Raw genomic sequence first — 10,056 nt, 5'->3', positions numbered from 1 at the left:
CGACTGGTAATTTGCATACCTGGCCGTTATGGTTGATTTGGACCGGACAATCTATTTGACTGTTAGACATCTCCATGACTATAATTCGACAAAACAATTGTTAATGAATAATATTTTACCCATCAGTCTGTGCAGTTATGAATATTCTCTCTCAATTCAATGATAACCTCAGACGCACGCGTGGTTTGGTTTCAATACAGAGCATGCGCAGTGTCACATTGGTCAGGACAGAGAGAAATGGAGCTGCTTTCTCCGGCAGCGGCTGCGATCGGCTTCAGAGAGCGGCGTTCAGAGCCGGTGTGTGGGAGCATCGCGGGGAGAAAGGAGCGGAGAGAATTCACAAGTCCCGGATAAAGGTTAAAAAAATCGAAAAAGTCCCTCCAGGCCCAGGGAAAGAGGTGGCGGTCTCTGATCAGGGAAGTGGTCCAGGGTCACGGCCGCCATTTGTTTGAGGGAAGAGTGAGGATGGTCAGGGCCGCCATCTTGAGAAGGTCAAGGTGCAGGAGGGCGGGGTTATCGGGGTCTGTAGAACAATCAGAGGAAAGGGAAGCCCCATTGTTATTGATTAATTCCACGAACACAGCTTCACTGGGCGATCCCACAGGAATATCCTCTCTCAGTCCTGCTGGGATGTTTCACCCAATCAGAACCAGCAGCTCTCCTCCTCTCTCAGCTCCCCTTCTGTCCTTCCTGCAGCATCTGTCCCCTGGAACATTGAGCTGCCTGTCCTGTCCCTCCCTCAGCTGTTGTTTCTGTAATACCTGTGATATCCCAGACCCATCTTAGATTACTTCACTAAAGACAGGAATTCACCCGATGGATTTTTCTTATCATCAGCAATTGTTTAATACTCACTTACCTGTTTTTTTGAAGCATTTCATTCACATTCAATCATTTGCAATGGCGGGATTTAAAACTGTCCAGAGAAGTTTTGCTGAGTTTCTGGATAAATTGCTTCACAATAATGCCCCTAGGCCATAACTTCGTCTGCTCACAGGTTGCACATCCCAGTGCAACATGAATCAAAACCCTTTCTTTGTGCACAATTATTTGATGCTGAACTCTGGTGATGTCACTCAGTATCTCTCCTTGTGCGGTCCCTCACTGTGGGTCTAATTGCTGCCTCTGTCAGCGTCTCTCACTCTTGCAGCTACTCCAGATCCTGAGCCAACAGAATTCTCCACTCCAGAGAGATGAGGCAGTACAGGCCAGGAATGGAGACTGGGATTTTCCAGATCTCTGTGGGGCTCAGTGCCATTTTACATGTGTAACCCTCACAAGCATCAGTCTAATTTCCCATTCTGCCTATTTCTGTGTCTTCTACAGGTACTTGAAGGAGTTACTGACTCAATAGACCTGCCAACTGCTGGTTGGGAAGATGTTTGGTCAGCCAGAGAGAAAAAGGTCAGGGAGGTCAGGAGCCTTATATAAATCCTGCCACCAGGTAAGATTACACACAGTGCAAAGAGCAATGAGAGGGCTCCAAACATCAGCTAACAGGCCATGACATCGATATAGTGCTGGAGGGGGAGCAGACTCGCCTCAGGCTCAATCACCACTTCTACTTTAAGTTTTATTGTACTGAGATCGCATCGGGAGTTCCCAGTTTTCAATCCAGGCGTGTGCTGTCTTGTTGAGCACCAGGACAACAGAGGGGAAAACAGGCCTGCAATGAGAGAGTGGTAATGCTGCCTGGGATCTTTCTGTTAACTATTCCCTCTCCAATACTGTATCTATGGCTCATCTTGTGGACCAGTGTCTTCAATCATTCTAACTCCTATAACAGTTCCTATCTCTGTCTTCTCCTCCCCTCTCACCAATTATTTCACATATTTGAAACCTCCAGTCCAGATGACCATCCGTATCGCTGTAACTTGCTTCAGTCTCTACAACATGCCTTGTCTCGATAGTCTCCTCCTCCAACAACTGGAGACATAGGGTCTGTTTCTGTGCTGCATGACTCTTTGTTTGATGTTTCCTAAATGGAATGAGTTGCATTTGCCTGTGTTTGGCTCATATCCCTTCCAATCTTCTCCTCTCCATGTACCTGACCAAGTGTCATTTCCATGTTGTAATTGTACTTGATTTCACCATTTCCTCTGGCAGTCCGCTCCATCTATGCACCATCCTCTGTGGAAAATGTTGCCCCTCAGCTCTCTCTTTAAATCCTTGCTCTCTCACCACATGTGTTATGGCTCTAGATTTGGACTCACCTACCCTTTGCAATGCACCTTACTTAAGCCCTACATTGTTTCATACACCTTTATAAGGTCAACCCGTGGCCTCCTCTGCCCAGGAGAAATATTGACGACAATGTTACAAATATCTCCAACTCATGTACTCAATGTTCTGGCCACTGATGACAAGTGTGCCAAATGCTGCTTTCCCCTCCCTGTCCCCCTGTGATGCCACTTCCAAGGAACAATGTAACTGCACCCCTTGATCTCCCTCTGTTCGACAACACTGCGCAGGTCCCTACCATTAACTGCTTTAATCCTCCCTGGTTTGTCTGAACTAAATCGAACACCTGAATTAAATTTCATCTTTCATTCCTTGGCCCACTGGCCCAGTTGATTAACATCCCCTTCGATAACTATATTCCCTGCCCACTCTTCCACTAATCTTGGTATCCACAAACATACTAACAGGGACTGCTACCTTTTCACTCAGATTGTTTATGTAAGTGGTGCACAACAGTGGCCCCAGCACCAATCCTTACAGCACACTGCTGGTCAGAGGCCCCAGTCTGAACAACAACCCTCTCCCACCACCCTCTGTCTCCCACTGTCATCCCATTTTGTATCCAGTTGGCTAGCTCTCCCTGATCCCTTATGACTTAACCTTACTAACCAATGTACCAAGGGTTGCTGAAGCCAGAAACAACGTCTGTTGCTCTGCCTTCATCTATCTTCAAGTCAAATTTGTGAGGCATGTTTTCCCATGCACAAAGCCATACTGGCTGCCGTAATCAGTCCTTGTCGTTCCAAATACCACCTACCTCTCAGAATGACCTCCAACAACTGACGCACCCTGATGTCTGGCTCATCAGTCTGTAGTTCCCTGGCTTCCTCTTGCAGCCTTTGTTAATTAATGACACAACATTATAATCATAGTCAGAGAGTCAGACCACACTGTTCGGTCAATGCTAACCATACTCGAAAACTGATCTTGTCCCACCTGCCTGTACCTTGATCCTATCCCTTCAAACCTTTCCTATTCATGTACTAATCCTAATGTCTTTTAAACATTGTAATTGTCCCCACATTCACCCCTTCCTTGGGAAGTTCAGTCCACACACAATCTACTCTCTGTGTAACAATGTGACCCTCATGACTTTTTTTTTAAATGTCTCTCCTCTTACACTTAAAAACGTAGCTTCTAGTCTTGAAACTCCCCTGTCCTTGGGAAAAAACCAGCTCCCATTAACTCTATCTATTCCCCTCATTATTTTATAAACTTCTACGAGGTCATCTGTCAACATTCAGGTTTCAATGAAAAAAATATCAACCTATTCAGCCTTTCTTTAGAACTGAAAACTTCCATAACCAGCCACATTCCAGTAAATCTCATCTGAACCCTTTCGAGCTTAATAATATCCTTCTGATAACTGGGCGACCTGAACTGAACACAGTATTCCAGAAGAGGACTCACCAATGGCCTGTATAATCTCAATGAGACTTCCCAACTCCTATATCCAAAGTAATGAAAGCAAGTGTGGCAAGTCCCTTTTTAACCATCCTGTCTCCATGTTGCAAACTTCAAAGAATTATGTACCTATACCTCGAGGTCCCTCTGTTCTACAACACTACTGAAGGTCCTACCATTAATTGTATAGGCCCTGCCTGTGTTTGTTGTACCAAATGCATTCCCTCGCATTATACAGATTGAACTCCATCGACAGTTTTTCAGCCATTCACGCATTTCATCAGGATCCCTTTGTAATCTCAGAAAACCTTCTTCACTGTCCACAATGCCACCCTCCAGTCTACCTGCCTATCACACATGGTACAGATATCTCTGCTAGGGGCCCTACAATTTCTTCACCAGCTTCCCATAATGTCCTGAGATACATTTAATCAGGGCCTGGGGATTTATCTACCTTTGTGGTTTAAAACCTCCAGCACCTCCTATTCTATAATGTGGACTCATTTCAAGATATTGAGTTATAGAGATGTACAGCACGGAAACAGATCCTTCAGACCAACTCCTGCATGATGTATCTAGTCACATTTGCCAGAATTTTGCCAATATCCCTCTAAATCCTTTTTATTCATATACCCATCATATAAAATGTATTTCTATCAGCCTCCACTATTTCCACTGGCAGTTTATTCCATAGACTCTGCCGGAACCAGTTTTCCTTTAGGTCCCTTCGAAACGTTCCTCTCGCACTTTAAAGCTATGCCCTGTCGGTTTGGAAACCCCCAGCCTGGGAAAAAGACCTTGTCTATTGACCCTATCGATGACCATCATGATTTTAAACACCTTTATCGGTTAACTCCTCAACCTCCCATGTTCAAGTGAAAACAGCCCCAGCTTATTCAGGGTTTTCCCTGAAGAGCAAACCCTTCAACCCTGGCAGCATCCTTGTTCATTTCTTCCGAACCTTTCATGTTCCATAACATCTTCCCTATGGCATTGAGACCAGAATTGCACACAGTATTCTAATAGTAGTTCAGACAAACATGGTTTAGTCCCCCGAGCGCCCCAGTCTTTATCCACACTAAGTTCCAAAGTGAAATATTTGTTTCGGATCCTGTAGTTGACTACATTGTTGGCTTCATTGATCATTATGGATACCTGTTTTGTCCCTCACTCTTCTTTTGCTCTTAATACACTTATAGAATCTCTTTCAATTCTCCTTAACTTTCTCTGCCGAAGCTATCTTATGTTCCGTCTTTACGTTCCTGATTTCCATCCTAAGAGTATTTCTACAGCCCCAATGCTCCTGAAGGGATTCACTTGAGTCAGCCAGTAATGTGCCCCCCTGTTTTCTTGACCAGAGCCTCGAAACTCAGCCAGTATTTCTTAATTCAGTCAGCATTGAGCTGCACACTAACAGGAACACGCTGGTGCTGAACGCTCCTTTTATCTTGATTGTAAAATATTCCTATTTGCCAGACTTGCCTTTACCTGCAAATAGCCTCCCAGATCTACTTTTAAAATTTATGTCTAATACTATCTTGCTCCATGGTATAACTTGAACTTGTGGACCAGGCCTGTCCTTTTCCATTGCTATTTTCAAACTAATACAATTGTGGTGACTTTCCAAAGTGCTCCCCCACTAACACCTCAGTCCCATTCCCGACCTTGTTTCCCAAGGGGAGGTCAGGTTTAGCCCCATTCTCCAGTTGGGCCACTTACATAATGATTGTGTACCTGTGCTGACATCTTCAGACATCCAGGGACTTGCCCACCAAGGTCCCTGTGTTCCTCAGTTCTCCAGGAGGACCTACCATTCATGACGTATACTGTTCGCTTACGAGACTCCCCACAGTGCATTACCTCACAGTGATCAGAAGTAAACACTGTCTGCCATTACTCTGCTCAGTTTATCACCTGATCGATATCAGACTGCAGCCTGAGACCATCCCCCTCACTGTGGACAACACCCTCACTTTTCATGTCATCGATAAACCTACTAATGATTCCTTCTGCTTTCATATCCGAGATATTAATCCGAGATGGTTCCTGCACAGATCCCTGTTGTACATCCACTGGACAAAGGCTTCCAATCGTAAAAACAATCCTCCACCAATTGTGGATACAATTTATCAACTTGCCTTGGATGCCATGGGCTCTTCCCTTTTGGACCAGCCTTCCATGTGGGACCTTGTCAAAGACCTTAATGAACTCCATGTAAACCACATCATCTGCATTGCCCTCATCAAAATCAGAGGACAGTCCTCAAGCAAATCCATACAGACAATTCCTAATATATTCCTGTCCTTTCGAATGTTGATTCATCATGTTCCTCAGAATTGTTCCCAATAATTTCCCTCCCCCTCCTATCAGACTATCTGCTGTGTAATTACCTGGCCTATCCCTGCTGCTCTTGGTCAAAGGAATCACATTAGCGATCCTCCAGTCATTCAGCACTTCAGCTGTGGCCAGTAAAGTATTAAATATATCCGCCAGGGCCCCAGCAATCTGCTCCATTACCTCCCATAGCAGCTTGGGATATATTTGATTGTTACTGGGGATTTCTCCACCTTTTTGCCTGTGAAAATATTTAATGCCTCCTCCTCATTGATCTTAATATGTTCCTGAACCTCACCATCCCTGGCTTCAATGTCTTTCTCCTGTGTGAATACAGATGGGAAGGATTCATTGAAGACCTCACCTTCTTCCTCTGGCTCCATGCACTGATTGCCCATTTGGTTTCTAACAGGCCCCACTGCTTCGTTGGGAATTCTCTTACTCTAACTGTACTTATTAAGTACCTTGTGGCTTATCCTTAACATTATTAGCTAAGGATATTTTGTGACCGTTGTTTGCCTGTTCATTTTTAAGGACTACAACCACCACCCTCAGCATCCACCCCATTCCCCCTGCCCCACACACTCTAGACTTTTGAATGGCTTCGTCTGTTTTTATTGCTCTGTATTTTCTTTCTCAAACTCACAATATCACTTGATCAGTATTTGCTAAATGTGCTGTTTAAGCCATTCACTCCTCGCAAAACACATTTGCTCTGAATTCTCACTGCATCACATTTAACATCTCCCGTGTTCCAAATAGAGACTCCAACAAGTGTAGTTCCTTGCAGTCGAGGCTTGCCAGTCTAATGATAACGTTGAATGACAGTGATAATCTAATGATTAATGGCCTCCCCAAGTTTAGATACTTAGCTTCTGCATTACCCTTATCTTTTTCCATAATGTCTTTGAAGCTAACAGTTATGGTCTCTGTGCTCAAAAAAGCTCCTCATCTCTGTCATCTTGTCCAGAACCTACAGCCCACCCTGTCTCTAACATTCTCGAGTCCTTACCAACCTCCCCATCTGTGCACCTTCCTCCAGCCTGGAGAGCACATGATATCACTGTAACCCTCCCCAGTCTTCACACCACTCATTCATTCTCCTATTTACAATGGTGGGATTTGAACATGGCTGAGTTTCTGGATAAATAGCACAGCGATAATACCACCAGACCATCACTTCACCTTCTCACAGGTTTCCCATCCCTGAGCACTGACACCAGAAGCAAAATGAATCAAAACCCCTTCTTTCTACACAATGGTTTGTTATGAAATCTTCCTGTGCTCTGCTGATATCACTGAGTATCTCTCCATTTGGTATTCCTCACTGTGAGGGTTTAATTGCTGCCTCTGTCAGTGTCTCTCACTCTTCCAGCTACTCCAGATCCTGAGCCAACAGAATCCATCTCTCCAGAGAGATGAAGCAGCACAGACCAGAGATGGAGATTGGGATTTTTCAGGTCAGTATGGCAATTATTACCATTCTGCATGTGTTTCCATCACCCTAATTTCAGAGACTGTCTATTTCTCTGTCTCCTGTAGGTATTTAGGAAGTTCCCGACTCAATAGACTTCCCAATTGCTGGGTGTCTCATCCATCACCTCATTGAAGATGGTTGGTCAGCCAGAGCGACAAAGGGCAGGGAGATCTGGAGCATTCAATAAATCCTGCAGTGAAGTAAGATCACTCACAGTGCACAGAGCAGAGAGCAATGAGATATCTCCAAACATCGGCTAACAAGACATGACACAGATACAGTGCTGGAGGGAGAGCACAGTACAGACACACCTCAGGCTCAATCACCACCCCCACTGTATGTTTTGTTGCACTGAGACAGCATCGAGAGTTCCCAGTTTTCAATCCAGGCCTGTGCTGCCTTGGTGAGCATCTGGACAACAGAGGGGAAAGCAGGCCTCCCACGAGAGGCTTGTAACCGTGACCAGTCGAAAGAGTCCTTGCTAACTCTACAACCCTCAATATTGCTAACTTCATCCAGTCTCGACAACCGAGCAGAAAGCAATGAGAAGGCTCCAAACCTCTGTTAACAAGACATGACATCGATACAGTTCTGGAGGGGGAGTACAGAATATCCCCACCTCATGCACAATCACCACCCTGGCTTTAAGTTCTGTTGTACTAAGACTTGCTACTCTCCAACGCTGCATCTACGGCATGTCTTGTGGACCAGTGTCTTCAATAATTTGTAACTCCTATAACAGATCCTATGTCTGTAACCTCCTCCTATCCCAATAGTCCCTCCACATATTTGAAACGTACTGCATTCCAGACTACCATCCCTGTCGCTGTAACTTGCTTCAGTGTCTACAACATGCCTTATCTAAGTAATCTCCTCCTCCAATCACTGGAGACAGAGTCATACAGCACGGAAACCGTTCCTTTGATTCAAATAGTCCATAATGACCAGAGACCCTGAACGATTCAAGTTTCCCTGCATTTGACCCAAATCCCTTCAAAGCTTCTCCTCTCCATGTACCTGCCCAAATGTCTTTTGCATGTTGTTATTGTACTTTGCTCTACCACTTCTTCTGGAAGCTCATTCCATACCTGCACCATCCTATGTGTGGAAAATGTTCTCCTCCAATCCCTTTTACGTCTTTCTTCGCTCCTTTCATATTTATTCCCTCTAGAACATAGAATGTGGCAGCGCAGTACAGGCTCTTTGACTCTCGATGTTGCGCCAAGCTGTGGAACAAATTTGAAGCCCAAGTAGCTGACACTATTCCATTCTCATCCATATGACTATCCAATGACTATTTAACTGCCTTTCAGGTTAGCAGATCTACTCCTGTAGCTGGCAGACCTGAGGAGAGTCAATACAGTGTGTGAATAATCCTGGGACCTGAGAATGGTCAGTACAGTGTGTGAATACTCACATGGCCTGAGAATATCAATACTGTGTCACCTGTGATTGCCCCAATGATGTGTGAACAATCCAGTGGCCTGAGGATGGTCAATAATGTGTGAATACCCCTGTGGCCTGAGGATAGTCAATGCTGAGTGTTAGTTATCCTTTGGCCTGAGGATTGTGAACATAGATTGTGAAAAATCCTGCGGCCTGAGAATTTCAGTACTGTGTGTAAATAATCCCGTATCCTGAGAATGGCTAATATTGTGTTTGAATGATTCTTTCCTGAGGATGGTCAATACTGTGTGCGAATAATCCTGGGAACTGAGAATGCACAATACTGTGTGTGAATATTACTGTGGCCTGAGGATGGTCAATGCTGTTTGTAAATAATCCTATGGTCTGAGAATGGTCAATATAGTGTGTGAAAAATCCTGCGGCCTGAGAACTTCAATACTGTGTGTAAATAATCCTGTAGGCTCAGGATACTTAATACTGTGTGTGAATTAATCTTATTGAGTGAAGATGGTCAATACTGTGTTTGAATAATTCTCTCTTGAGGATGGTCAATACTGTATGTGAATAATCCTGGGAACTGAGGTTCGTCAGTACTATGTGTGAATATTATAGTGGCTGAGGACAGTCAATGCTGTTCGTGAGTAATCCTGTGGCCTGAGGAAGGTCAATACTGTGCGTGAATAATCCTGAGCCCTGAGAATATTCTATTCTGTGTGTAAATAAACCTGTGGCCTGAGGATGGTAAATACTGTGTGCTAATAATCCGGTGTCCTGAGGATGATCAATACTATTAGTGGGCAGCACATTGGCACAGTGGTTAGCACCAGAGACCCAGGTTCAATTCCCACCTCAGGCGACTGACAGTATGGAGTTTGCACTTTCTCCCCGTGTCTGCGTGGGTTTCCTCCGGATGCTCCGGTTTCCTCTCACAGTCCAAGGATGTGCAGGTCAGGTGAATTGGCCATGCTAAATTGTTCATTGGTGTTAGGTGTAGGGGTATGGGTGGGTTGCGCTTTGGCGGGTCGGTGTGGACCTGTTGGACCGAAGGGCCTGTTTCCACACTGTAATGTAATCGAATCTAAATGTTTGTGAATAATTCTTTGGCCTGAGAATATTCAATACTGTGTGTGATTAATGCTGCAGTCTGAAAATGGTCGGTACTGTGTGGGAATAATCCTGTGGCCTGAGAATAT

General features: G+C 44.7%; 1 long non-coding RNA gene across 1 annotated transcript; it reads left to right on the top strand.

Annotated features, from left to right (window-relative positions):
- Positions 1 to 225: 225 nt before the first annotated feature.
- On the top strand, positions 226 to 9,851 carry LOC140458553 (uncharacterized). Its single transcript, XR_011953527.1, has 4 exons — positions 226 to 356; positions 1,327 to 1,444; positions 7,355 to 7,439; positions 7,522 to 9,851. It is a non-coding gene; the product is annotated as an uncharacterized lncRNA (long non-coding RNA).
- The last annotated feature ends 205 nt before the right edge of the window (positions 9,852 to 10,056 follow it).

The sequence above is a fragment of the Chiloscyllium punctatum genome, chromosome 33 (assembly GCF_047496795.1).
Source record: "Chiloscyllium punctatum isolate Juve2018m chromosome 33, sChiPun1.3, whole genome shotgun sequence".
NCBI classification, from domain to species: Eukaryota; Metazoa; Chordata; class Chondrichthyes; order Orectolobiformes; family Hemiscylliidae; genus Chiloscyllium; species Chiloscyllium punctatum.
Note: the sequence above shows the minus strand (reverse complement) of the source record. Positions and strands in the feature narration are given on the sequence as shown.